A 14,469-nucleotide genomic window follows, 5' to 3' on the forward strand; every position below is an offset into this window, starting at 1 on the left:
AACAAAAAGCTTTTCCTCAGGATTGTGAATTCCATCCGGGAGTTCAACAACTACTTCAAATGCAAGATGGATTTCTTTGGTATGCGAGGAACTCACAATGACATCAACATGCTGCAGTGCTCTTCTGTCTTTGTCAAGCTTGTTGAAGGTCATTCTCCTCCGGTGAACATCGAGATCAATGGGCGGCACTACAACAAGGGGTACTATCTAACTGATGGCATCTATCCGAGATGGTCGACATTTGTGAAGACCATCAAAAACCCTGTGCCTGGAGGCAAGAACGCCTGGTTTGCGAAGATTCAGGAGGCTTGCAGGAAGGATGTCGAGCGGGCATTTGGTGTGCTCCAATCTCGATTTGCTGTTGTCCAGTACCCCGCTCAGACCTGGTCGAAAGATCAAATGTGGGAGATCATGACCTGTTGTGTCATCTTGCACAACATGATCATTGAGAGCGAGCAGGAAGAGCCAGTGTTTGACACTGAACCATACCACAGGCAGAGTCCTCTTGCCCAAGTTGATCACCAGCTACTGGCAACCTGGACTGCCTATCTCAGTATGCGTCAGGAGATCCGAGACCCACAGGTGCATCATCAACTGCAGCAAGATCTGATAGAGCACCTATTGAGGCTCAAGGGCGACACCGGACGCGACGTGTGATGAAATATGAGTTTTTATTTGTTGAACTATATAATTTCTATTGAACTATTTGTTGTTTTACTATTTTGTTGAAGTATTTGAATTTTATGTGATGAAATATGTGATTAAAAATATTTATGTTGATAATTGAACGCCGAACCATGGCGAACCACGCCGAATATGGGCCTATTCTCGTTCATATGGGTCTTTTTCGTTGAAATGGGGCTTCAAAAGTGGGCCAAAATCGGTGACTGGGGGCGATGACTGGGCGCAAAATCACCCCCAACGCCGAACGAATCGCCGGCTCGCCCCCAGGGGGCGATTTTTATGCGTCCTGGGGGGGGAGGGGGGGGGGGGGCAACGGCTGGAGATACTCTTACATTCCATGTGCACCTTGACATCCCGGCGGCACTATTCTCCTCTCAGCAGAGATATGCTGTGCAAGGAACCTCCGTTGTTTCGTTTGATAACTGGTGATCTGCCCCGTTGTGTCGCCGGCAACGGCCTTCGTTGCGCAAACTCTCTTGGGTTTTGCGCCGTTCATATACAGGAAGTGCCACATGCACTGTGGATGCACGAGCCATTGTCGCCGTTCATGTAGCTTGGCCCGTAGTGCTGCACGTAGCCGAGTTCTGGTTAATTATTACCGGCCGTGTCGATCGCCAAGGTGGTGCACTGCACGGGCCTACAGGATCTGCACCATGTTGTCATCGAGGCTGATCCTGCCCGCGCAGGGCCTCCCTCCATGGAGCGAGCATGTGCATTCCCAGCTGCTGCTGCTTGCTGAAGTCACCATTCAGGTGCGATGTCAGGACACGGCCGTTGGTCAGCCCCTCCTCCTGTGGCCAGTGGTGGAGCTTAGTGGAGAGCAACCTGGGCCATTGCCCCCCCAGCCCATGAGAAAACTAGCATATATCCCCTAGTATTCAGCCCATATGCCCAGTTAAAATCAGCCTAAACTCATATTTCTTGCCCCTGCAGCCCATTTGCCCCTCCATAAAATCAGCCCAAGCTCCGCCACTGCCTGTGGCCGCGAGCGAGGAAAGGACACGGCCGGCACGCAAAATCCGCCACCCCCATGCTACTACCCTGCTTTCGAATTTCCATTTGGAGGGGGATAGACATGCATAGACCAGAGACGTACGTGCACGGTGCGGCTTCTCGTGTCAAGATCTACTGCGTCCCAATCGTTGAACTGCAAAAACGTCTTATATTATGGTATGGATAAAATAGTGACCACACTTCAATCCATGAGCACGTGCGTGGGCTCTTTATTTACACGTTTGCCTGAAAGAAAAGTTGGCGTGAATCTGTTTTTATTAAAGAAGATGGTGAGGCACAGAGCTACTACGCAGAGACGGTGGGCAATGTGGCTAACCGCCGGGTGGCAGCTAGGCTTCACCAGAAACGATGAGAAAATGGGGACTCTTCGGAAAGAAGTGACTACCATACTTTCATGGTATAATGAGCAAATTCAAATGTTACACTCCATGTTATTACAATTGATTACAGATGATATTAACACAATTCATAACAAACAAGGTCGGGTCGATTCAATATGATCGTTCTTCCAATCTCATAATCTCGGTGTTGTTTTAGGATCATCGTTACACTTAACGATATTCTAAGATCTGGAAAACGTGATTATAAAAAACACTTGAGCTGGTCCTAGATGCGAGACTAGGAACCTTTTATATTATGTTTATCATTCCACACGTGCATATGAGTTTTCCATTGAATCACATATTCCAGAATCAAAGCAGTTATAGCATAGAATATAAACTCTATAATTATGATTATGAAAATATAATAATACATAAATTATTGCCTCTAGGGCATATTTTCAACAGTGCAATGCCATGACCGCCACCAGGTGATACTCTTATGGTTGGCTTGAGTACAGTAAACGCCTAGATGATTGGGTGGAGGAAATAGGAAGAGGTGAAGGCATGAATCAAGAGATGGGTTTGAGTATGCCGGGTGATACTTGTTGGGGATCTCACCACAAAACTATTACGCATATTCTTCGTGTGTAGCCTTCAGTCCGACAAGTTCTTGCTGAAACTATGTTGACATTTTTGATCCATTTGAATTTGTTTTCATGGCAAACTTGATGCACACCATATTTGGGTAGACCCACTAGTAGAAAAATGGCCTATTGTCCCGGTTGGTGAGGGCCTTTAGTCCCGGTTCATGAACCGGGACTAAAGGGTCGGTACTAATGCCCTGACCCCTTTAGTCCCGGTTCAATCCAGAACCGGGACAGAAGGGCCTCCACGTGGCCTGTCCCCTGAGCCCAGGCAGGAGGGCCTTTAGTCCCGGTTGGTGGCACCAACCGGGACCAATAGGCATCCACGCGTCAGCGTTTATATGGCTGTGTTTTTTTTTTTTTGAAAGGGGGCGGGGGTTTGGGGGGTTTTGGGGGGTTAATTTAGGTGTTTCATATATTATGCTATAGCTAGCTAATTAATAGAGAGAAGTGTCCTCTCTTTTGTCCGTGCTTGATCGACGCTACGTACCATACATACATACATATAGAGAGGACTAGCTAGACACGCTAGCTAGCTAGTAAGCAAACAGAAGATCGTCATGAACATATATGCATATAGAGAGAAGTGATATCGACCACCTCTCCTTCTCCGAGAGATTGGTCGAACAAACAAGTTCTCGTATATCTATCCGACACTACCGGCTACATATATACAATAATTATCTTTTACAAATATATAATCTCCTAAAATACGGACGCGTGGTCCACATAGTATTCTCCGTCTTCAGCGATCACGTGGTCAAGAAAGAATGCCGCCAATTCCTCTTGAATTGCTCGCATGCGATCTGGTGCTAGGAGTTCATCCCGCATCCGAAACATCTAATTTTAAGAAGGGGGTCAATACATAGGGCTAGAAAAAAGAACAAAGACGAGAAACATCGAGAGGGCATCACTTCCTTCTGCGATTATGTCCCTTAACAACGCTTCCTGTGCTTCGTCTCGGGGGGTGTCCATAGTTTCTACAAATATTTACAACATGGCAATTATTATTCAAACATGATAGATATGGATATATTAGTGGCAAACGTAGAACTAGCTAGCTAATCACAATAAGGAATCATATTAGTGGCCTCGACGCTGCTTCTCTAGGGTTTGGGGTGGCCTCGACAACGCTTCAAGGGTTAGGGGGTGGCCTCGAGAACGCTTCAAGCTAGGAGGGGGTAATGTCGACCCCCCCCCCCACGTGTTGAAGCTATCGGGAGGGGGTCGGCGTTGAACAGTACATCTATGTCCCACAAGTGACGTGGGCATCGACGTGGGCATCGACGCCCACAAGCTATTGGATTTCTTCAATACTTTGACACTATAGGAACCCTCGACCCTGAAACCTTCGACCCTTGACCCCTTAACGACCCTCGACCCTCTACCCTAGTTCCCGACCCTTGACCCCTCGGCGATCCTCGACACCCTCGTTATATCGACAACGACGCAACATACATATACATGGGAAAATAATGTTATCGGGGAGGGGGTATCGGTACCCCCCCCCCTCGTGTCAAAGTTTCTTCTTTCTCCTCTATTCCTTTCTTTCTTCTTATCCTCTTCTTTTCTTCTTATCCCTCGAGAAAGGAAAATAAGGAAAAGGAAGAAAAGAGGAAGAAGGAAGAAGGAAGAAGAAGAAGAAAAAAAAAGAGGAGAAGAAGAAAAGAATAGAGGAGAAGAAGAAAAAATAGAATTTTTTTTCTATTTTTTCTTCTTCTCCTCTTCTTTTTCTTCTTTTTTCTTCTTCTTATTTATTTCTCCTCTTCTTCCTATCCCCTCTTCTTCTCCTTTCTTCCTCTTCTTTTTTCCTTTTTCCTCTCATTCTTTTTCTTCTTCTTGTATTGCTTGTTTTTTTTAAAATAATGTTCAAATAAAAATCTATGAACAGAAAACATATATATACACAGAGAACATATATACATTTTTATAAAAATGCAAAAAACAAAAAAATCTAAAAAAAAGACATATAAACAGATATACACATATACATATATACTCATACATATACACACATAATCAGGAAAAAAACTATATTTGCAAAAAAAGGGGGAAGAGGGGGGCGGTGCCGGCCCTGACCAAAGCGGCGCGGGGCGAGGCAGAGGCGACGGCGAGGCAGAGGCGACGGCTAGGCAGAGGCGGGGCGGCGACGGCGTCGGGACGGCGCGGCCGGGGTGGCCCGCGGCGACGGCGTCGGGGCGGCGCGGGGTGGCGACGGCGTCGGGGTGGCGCGGGGTGGCGACGGCGTCTGGGCTCGAGGGCGCGGCCGGCGACGGCGTGGGCTCGGGGGCACGGGCGACGGCGACGGCGGCGGGGCAGCCTGGTGGCGTCGTCGGGGGGCAAATGCGCGATGAAACTAAAAATTTTCACAAGTGTTGTTTATATACACTGAGCATTAGTCCCGGTTGGTGGCACCAACCGGGACCAAAGGCCAATTTTCAGCAGCCCAAAGGGCGGGAAGCGGCGGCCTTTGGTCCCGGTTGGTGGCACCAACCGGGACTAAAGGGGGGCATTAGTCCCGGTTGGTGCCACCAACCGGGACCAAAGGCACCCTTTAGTCCCGGTTGGTGCCACCAACCGGGACCAAAGGCCTTGTGCTGCCCCGCGCCAAATGTTTAGTCCCACCTCGCTAGTTGAGAGGGAGCCGCACCAGTTTATAAGGTGCGGTGCGGCTCCCCTCTCGAGCTCCTCTTTAAAGCAGACTTTCGGGCCTAACTCTGCCATCTGTGCCTGTGGGCCTACTGGGCCTTCCACGGGCCTGAATCCTGGCCTATAGGGTTTCTAGTCGTATTCAGGCCGTGGGGGCCCAGTAGGTGGCATTTTTTTTTGTTTTTTTTGTTTTTTTGTTGCTTTATTTAGTTTATTTTGGTTTTGGTTTATTTTTCTTTTGGTGTTTTGCTTTATTTTTTAATTCTTTTTGCTTTTAGTTTTAGAAAAATTATAAACTTTCTGTTAGTGCCATTAGTTTTCAAATCTGAAAACTCTTTTTTTGTTTTCTTTGTTGCTTTATTTATTTTATTTTGTTTCTACTTACAACAAAATACTTATTGTTGCTATTTTTATTTTTTTTCAGTTTTTTGTTCTGTTTTCTGCATTATTTAGTTTTTGTTGTTTTTTGCTTTATTTTTTAATTCTTTTTGCTTTTAGTTTTAGAAAAATTATAAACTTTCTGTTAGTGCCATTAGTTTTCAAATCTGAAAACTCTTTTTTGTTTCCTTTGTTGCTTTATTTATTTTATTTTGTTTCTACTTACAACAAAATACTTATTGTTGCTATTTTTATTTTTTTCAGTTTTTTGTTCTGTTTTCTGCATTATTTATTTTTTGTTGTTTTTTGCTTTATTTTTCAATTCTTTTTGCTTTTAGTTTTAGAAAAATTATAAACTTTCTGTTAGTGCCATTAGTTTTCAAATTTGGAAACTCTTTTTTTGTTTTCTTTGTTGCTTTATTTATAAACCGGTGTGAGCGCCCTTCGGTTGGCGAGGTTTTAAAATTCATAGTTTTCAAATGAACTCTGAAAAAGTTGGCATAGCATGTGCATGTACAAAACGGACAATGGTATCATACTCGTCTGTTACAAAGTTAGCATGTTATCATCATAATAGTTGCGGGAGAAAGTCTTCACTTTTTCTTCGCTTGTGTCGTTTGCTTATTGCGCCGTAACCATGGATAATCTTCATCGTTTATCAGGATGCTTGGGTCAGCCTTGACTTTGAAGGGATGAATTTCATGGAACTTTTCATACTCTTCAGACATGTCTGTCTTGCCCTCCACTCCCAGGATGTCCCTTTTTCCTGAAAGAACTATGTGGCGCTTTGGCTCATTGTATGATGTATTCGCTTCCTTATCTTTTCTTTTCCTCGGTCTGGTAGACAAACCTGTGCCACATCATTGGCTAGGACGAACGGTTCGTCAGTGTACCCAAGATTTTTCAGATCCACTGTGGTCATTCCGTACTGTGGGTCTACCTGTACCCCGCCTCCTGGCAGATTGACCCACTTGCACTTAAACAAAGGGACCTTAAAATCTACTCCGTAGTCAAGTTCCCATATGTCTGCTATGTAACCATAATATGTGTCATTTCCATTGTCGGTTGCTGCATCAAAGCGGACACCGCTGTTTTGGTTGGTGCTCTTTTCATCTTGGTCAATCGTGTAAAATGTATTCCCATTTATCTCGTATCCTTTCCAAATCATTACAGTCGAAGATGGTCCCATGGACAACAAGTACAGCTCATCACAAACAGTGCTGTCACCTCTGAGACGTGTTTCCAACCAACTGCTGAAAGTCCTGATGTGTTCACATGTAATCCAGTCGTCGCACTGCTCCGGGTGTTTGGAGCGCAGACTGTTCTTGTGTTCATCGACATACGGGGTCATCAAGGTAGAGTTCTGTAGAACTGTGTAGTGTGCTTGAGACCAAGAATATCCGTCCCTGCATATTATTGAGTCCCTTCCAAGCGTGCCTTTTCCAGTCAGTCTCCCCTCATACCGCGATTTAGGGAGACCTATCTTCTTAAGGCCAGGAATGAAGTCAACACAAAACCCGATGACATCCTCTGTTTGATGGCCCATGGAGATGCTTCCTTCTGGCCTAGCGCGGTTACGAACATATTTCTTTAGGACTCCCATGAACCTCTCAAAGGGGTACATATTGTGTAGAAATACGGGCCCCAGAATGACAATCTCGTCGACTAGATGAACTAGGACGTGCGTCATGATATTGAAGAAGGATGGTGGGAACACCAGCTCGAAACTGACAAGACATTGCGCCACATCACTCCTTAGCGTTGGTACGATTTCTGGATCGATCACCTTCTGAGATATTGCATTGAGGAATGCACATAGCTTCACAATGGCTAGTCGGACATTTTCCGGTAGAAGCCCCCTCAATGCAACCGGAAGCAGTTGCGTCATAATCACGTGGCAGTCATGAGACTTTAGGTTCTGGAACTTTTTATCTGGCATATTTATTATTCCCTTTATATTCGACGAGAAGCCAGTCGGGACCTTCATACTGAGCAGGCATTGAAAGAATATTTCTTTCTCTTCTTTCGTAAGAGCGTAGCTGGCAGGACCTTCATACTGCTTCGGAGGCATGCCCTCTTTTTCGTGCAAGCGTTGCAGGTCCTCTCGTGCCTCAGGTGTATCTTTTGTCTTCCCATACACGCCCAAGAAGCCTAGCAGGTTCACGCAAAGGTTCTTCGTCACGTGCATCACGTCGATCGAAGAGCGGACCTCTAGGTATTTCCAGTAGGGTAGGTCCCAAAATATAGATTTCTTCTTCCACATGGGTGCGTGATTCTCAGCGTCATTCGGAACAGCTAGTCCGCCGGGACTCTTTCCAAAGATTACATGTAAATCATTGACCATAGCAAGTACGTGATCACCGGTACGCATGGCGGGCTTCTTCCGGTGATCTGCCTCGCCTTTGAAATGCTTGCCTTTCTTTCGACATTGATGGTTGGTCGGAAGAAATCGACGATGGCCCAGGTACACATTCTTCCTGCAGCTTGCCAGGTATATACTATCGGTGTCAAGTAAACAGTGCGTGCATGCGTGGTATCCCTTGTTTGTCTGTCCTGAAAGGTTACTGAGAGCGGGCCAATCGTTGATGGTCACGAACAGCAACGCCTTTAGGTTAAATTCCTCCTGTTTGTGCTCATCCCACGTACGTACACCGTTTCCATTCCACAGCTGTAAAAGTTCTTCAACTAATGGCCTTAGGTACACATCAATGTCGTTGCCGGGTTGCTTAGGGCCTTGGATGAGAACTGGCATCATAATGAACTTCCGCTTCATGCACATCCAAGGAGGAAGGTTATACATACATAGAGTCACGGGCCAGGTGTTGTGATTGCTGCTCTGCTCCCCGAAAGGATTAATGCCATCCGCGCTTAAAGCAAACCATACGTTCCTTGGGTCCTTTGCAAACTCATCCTAGTACTTTCTCTCAATTTTTCTCCACTGCGACCCGTCAGCGGGTGCTCTCAACTTCCCATCTTTCTTACGGTCCTCACTGTGCCATCGCATCAACTTGGCATGCTCTCTGTTTCTGAACAGACGTTTCAACCGTGGTATTATAGGAGCATACCACATCACCTTCGCAGGAACCCTCTTCCTGGGAGGCTTGCCGTCAACATCACCAGGGTCATCTCGTCTGATCTTATACCGCAATGCACCGCATACCGGGCATGCGTTCAGATCCTTGTAGGCACCGCGGTAGAGGATGCAGTCACTAGGGCATGCATGTATCTTCTCAACCTCCAATCCTAGAGGGCATACGACCTTCTTTGCTGCGTATGTACTGTCGGGCAATTCGTTATCCTTTGGAAGCTTCTTCTTCATTATTTTTAGTAGCTTCTCAAATCCTTTATCAGGCATAGCATTCTCTGCCTTCCACTGCAGCAATTCGAGTACGGTACCGAGCTTTGTGTTGCCATCTTCGCAATTGGGGTACAACCCCTTTTTGTGATCCTCTAACATGCGATCGAACTTCAGCTTCTCCTTTTGACTTTCACATTGTGTCCTTGCATCAACAATGACCCGGCGGAGATCATCATCATCGGGCACATCGTCTGGTTCCTCTTGATCTTCAGCAGCTTCGCCCGTTGCAGCACCATCGTGCACATCGTCTGGTGCATCTTGATGTTCAGTAGCATCACCGTATTCAGGGGGCACATAGTTGTCATCGTACTCTTCTTCCTCGCCATCTTCCATCATAACCCCTATTTCTCTGTGCCTCGTCCAAACATTATAGTGTGGCATGAAACCCTTGTAAAGCAGGTGGGTGTGAAGGATTTTCCGGTCAGAGTAAGACTTCGTATTCCCACATATAGGGCATGGACAACACATAAAACCATTCTGGTTGTTTGCCTCAGCCACTTCGAGAAAATCATGCACGCCCTTAATGTACTCGGAGGTGTGTCTGTCACCGTACATCCATTGCCGGTTCATCTGCGTGCATTATATATAATTAAGTGTGTCAAAAATCATTACAGAACATCATGAATAGATAATTAAGTGACCAAATTAATAGAAGTTCATCATCACATAAAAACCAAAGTAGATACATAGTTCTCATCTAACAACATAAAGCTCTGCAGAGCATCTAAATTAATTAAAGCATACATTGAAACTATGTAAAACATTTCAATGCGAAAACAAATGCGATCATAATCGCAACCAAGTTAACAACTGATCCAACGGCATAATGATACCAAGCCTCGGTATGAATGGAATATTTTCTAATCTTTCTCATCTTCAAGCGCATTGCATCCATCTTGATCTTGTGATCATCGACGACATCAGCAACATGCAACTCCAATATCATCTTCTCCTCCTTAAGTTTTTTTATTTTTTCCTTCAAGAAATTGTTTTCTTCTTCAACTAAATTTAACCTCTCGACAATAGGGTCGGTTGGAATTTCCGGTTCAACAACCTCCTAGATAAATAAAATCTATGTCATGTTGGTCGGCATAATTTTCATAAACAATAAATGAACCAATAGTTATGAAAAGATAATATATACCACATCCGAATCATAGACAGGACGAGGGCCGACGGGGGCGGATACCAAAACCATCGGCGCACTATATAAGATGCAATAATAAAAGTAAGAAAATAATACAAGTATCTATCTAAACAAACAAGTAATAATATTTTTCCTTTCAGAAAGAAGATAAGAACAAGAGGCTCACCACGGTGGTGCCGGCGATGAGATCGGCGCGGGTGATCGACGGCGGTGAAGACGGGGACGGGGCGTGACGGACCGCTAAACCTAGATAAATATTGAGGAAAATGGAGCTTGGCGGTCGAGCTTGGAGAGGAGAAACCTTAAGTAGTGTGGCTCGGGCATTCCATCGAACACCTTGTGTGCATAGGAGGTGAGCTAGAGCACCACCAAGCCCTCTCCCCCTCGGCCAGAAAAAATAGAGCAGTGTGCTCTGCTCTTGCGCGAGGGGCTATATATAGGCACCACTATTGGTCCCGATTGGTGGCATGAACCGGGACTAAAGGTAACCCTTTTGGTCCCGGTTCATGCCTCCAACCGGGACTAATAGTGGTGGGCCAGGAGCCAGGACCATTGGTCCCGGTTCGTCCCACCAACCGGGACCAAAAGGTCCGGACGAACCGGGACCAATGGCCCACGTGGCCCGGCCGGCCCCCTGGGCTCACGAACCGGGGCAAATAGCTCCATTGGTCCCGGTTATGGATTGAACCGGGACTAATGGGCTAAACTGGCCTGGACGAAAGCCCTGTTTTCTACTAGTGACCAATGGGTTAAGTCGTGCTTTGCAAAAGAAATATGAAGACATTGTTTGAACTCTATCATTTGATGATGATTCAATTACAGTTAATGAGAGATGATGGTGGATGAGAAACTTTTCTTGAAGAGGTCACTTCTATTTGTGTCAAGCAGAAGGTCAAAGTTCCTCAAATGGATGGTCTGTAAAAGCCGCCCAGAAGACCCTCAAGATTCTGCAAAAACCTCACACACCTCCATCGCTTCCATGTTGAGATGTTTTTGGATCTTATTGATAGGAAACTTCGATAGCTTAGAGATATGTTTGATGATGTAACACTGAATTACTTCATTGCATGGAATCATTCAGTCCGGTTTATTGTTTTGCTACTTATCATAAGGGGGACTTGGTTAAGCTTGCACATCTTTATCCTACGGATTTCATGGAGGAAGATTTGATGCATATTTCATATCAACTTATACAATTCATTATTAACGTATAAATGAGAGGTTTGTGAAGGTCAAAAATATAACCGGTCTTTCTATTATGCATGCTGAGAGAAACAAAAGTGCCACTTGTAACCTTGTTTACAAGCTTCCCAAATTGGTGCTAATCCTACCTATGGTAACATTTAGTGTTGAGAGAGTATTATCTTCAGTCACTTTTGTGAGAAACAAGTTACTGAACAAAATGGAAATCAACTCTTGAATGATTGCTTGATTACATTTCTGAGAGCGAATTCTTTTTTCAAGTGAAGATGATGTTGTCATATCCCGCTTTCAAGCCATGACAGAGTGTATGGTCATGTTATAAGTTGCTTCTCTAGTTTGTAGTTTCCTTCATCTTTTGGGATATTGTTGCTATTATGAACAATTTGTATTGTCGTGAACCAATTGGCTTTGTTACGGTGAATATTCTTTTAAACATCCAAAGTTGAATTCCTGGATCTGCCACTCACGTGGCCTTTGTTGAGCTTCCGCTACAGATTATGGGATTCTACTCCTCTGAAAATGAGAATCAGAAACAAAAGACAGCTGCCCACCTTCGATCCTTAGGAATCAATTCTAAGGATTTTGAAAACTACATTGCAAGGCAACACGAGCCGGAAGCTGCAGTTTCGGTGATTCCCGAGATTCCACTTATCCAACTTCAAATCTAGCCAGCTTTGTCCCCGTTATTACAAACTAAATGCCACCATCCCAATAGATACTCCAAGCAGTTCTCCTCCCCTCCTTTATTCTACACCCGAGCGAACAGAGGGAGGTACACAGAACGGCGGCCGGCCGCCCAGACTTTTGGCGGCTACACCAGCGTCGCCCCTATTGCCTCTTGGGCAGGCGGATCAGGTCGCTCAGGTCACCTCCACCCATCCCAAACTGCGCCCGCCCATCCCCAACCTCTGTTACTCGCACCCCCAATCTCCGCCCAGGCAGCCGGATCTAAGTGCTTCCACCCGTCCTTGACCTCCGGCCATCACCGTCCGTCCTTTCGCTACCTCTAGCCCCAGTCTCAATCGATGGATGCGTTCAAAGAGATTCAGGATTTGGCCAGTAGCATATGAAGTTCTATCAGTTAATTTATTCATTTTCAAACTCAACATTTATAGACATTATAGACATTTCACAACATTTATGGTTCCTACATATGTTCAATAATAGAGTACACAAACAACCAACTTCTGATTTTTCAGAATCCACAGCTGTAGCTGATGAATCCATAGGTGAAGTGATTCTCAGGAATGTATAGCCTCTAGCAATGAACTATTGGACCTGTGCGTGTATGTTGCGGCAACCACATACTGAATCATATATTTTAGCGTTAATTAGGACATGTCAAACGCCAACCCGCATGCGTCTTTACCGCGTTGTCCGGACAGCTGAAGCCATCCAACAAGGGACCATGTCGATCTGCGGCGCGGTCCGAACGTGATTTCTCCCTCAAACCGGAGTCAAACGTGATGGGCTTTGCAGGAGTTCGGACCGATCCAACGCCCGCTTTCTGACAGACCTGGCCCACCAAAACCCCTCATCCCTCGCCCGCACGCGTTCCCGCCCGGCGCATGCTGCCCGCATTCTTGCCCCTATAGAGCGTGCCGCTCAACATTGCAGGCGGCTCAGGGCGGACATGACCTCTTACTGCGTCCACCATTGAGGCGACGCGCCGACTGAGAGCGTCGCCGGCGACACATCTCAGGTATGCGCGCCTATTCAATGCCAGAGACGCGTGACTGGAAGGGATGGGAGGAATTCCTACCTCACCCGATCAATGCCGTTGTCCGTCTGTATGACACCCTTAACCAGGCTCGCCACAGAGAAACCCACTCCGGCGCCGCACAATGACGCATCCGAACATCTCGCCTCATTGGAATCCGCTATTTGAAGGCGGCCACACCCCAACTAACTTCAAACCACAACACAAGCCCCTCCCTATCCTCCTCCGCTGCACTGCATCCGCAAGGACTGCAGGCGGCAAAGCTCTATGGAAGAGCCTTTCCAAGGAGATGAAGCCCGCCGTGGCCGCCCTCGCCGTCGCTCGGCAGAGCCACCGTGCCAAGCGGAGCGAGGCCGGCTTGTGCCAGCTTGTCCAAGGTCCCCGATGACGAGGACGACACCATGATGGAGACGGGCTCAACGACACCGCCTCGGCTCCTGCGCCTCTTGGGCAACGCCGGCTTCACCACAAAGCAGGCGCAGACGCACTACAATGCCGCCATGGCAGAGGTGCAGCCTATGCCGATGCCTTTGTCGACTTTCCGGCAAGCGCAGGAAGAACAGCGGTACAACTTGTTCCTTTTGGAGCAGCACTAGCTGGCGGAGGGCCAGATCTACGACAAGCGGGCGAGTGAGGAGGCCGTGGCGAACCCCAACGTCATCACGGAGCAGCATGCCATCTACGATACCATTCGCGCTCAAGCCGTTGCTCGCCAAGAAGCGCCCCCCGCAGAGGCGCAATTGCAGGCGACCACGGAGGAGAACAACGTCAGTTGTGCCTCCTACGCGCCGACGACGAACCATCAGGTGGCCCGGTGGGACGATGACAGCACCGGCGCCACGTATACCGGCAACAGACAGGTCATGGACTCCTCCGAGGATGAGTAGGACATTGGTGGTGGGAGGGCCTTGTGTCCCATGTGGGCCAGACCGTCTCCTGTGATCTACTATTCCTCGCCGGAGATCACACCTTCACTTCATCTGTCTTATCACCGGTGCTCATGGAGACGAGAGATGGAGGATGACATAGGCTTGGGCGCCCGGCACCCCCGTCGTAGGATAGATTTAGGGTCGGGTCGTTTTTCTTCTTCTAAATGTTCGAAATGTAACGAAATTCCGTGGTGCTTGTATGAAATCCGTCACTTTCATATGAAATCTGGTCTTGTGGGCACGAATTTCATCTGGTTTGTTGAATTTTTTTTTGAAATGTATACGACTACGGTTGGATGGCGGAGTTTCGCATCTGTGTCCGCAGACTGATCCTGTGTCCACGGACGGATGCGGGAGGAAATTTATGGCTTGTCGTTGGAGATGCCCTTAGCAATGCATCTACTAGTCACGCTATCTGCG

The sequence above is a fragment of the Triticum aestivum genome, chromosome 7B (assembly GCF_018294505.1).
Source record: "Triticum aestivum cultivar Chinese Spring chromosome 7B, IWGSC CS RefSeq v2.1, whole genome shotgun sequence".
In the NCBI taxonomy this organism is placed as follows: Eukaryota; Viridiplantae; Streptophyta; class Magnoliopsida; order Poales; family Poaceae; genus Triticum; species Triticum aestivum.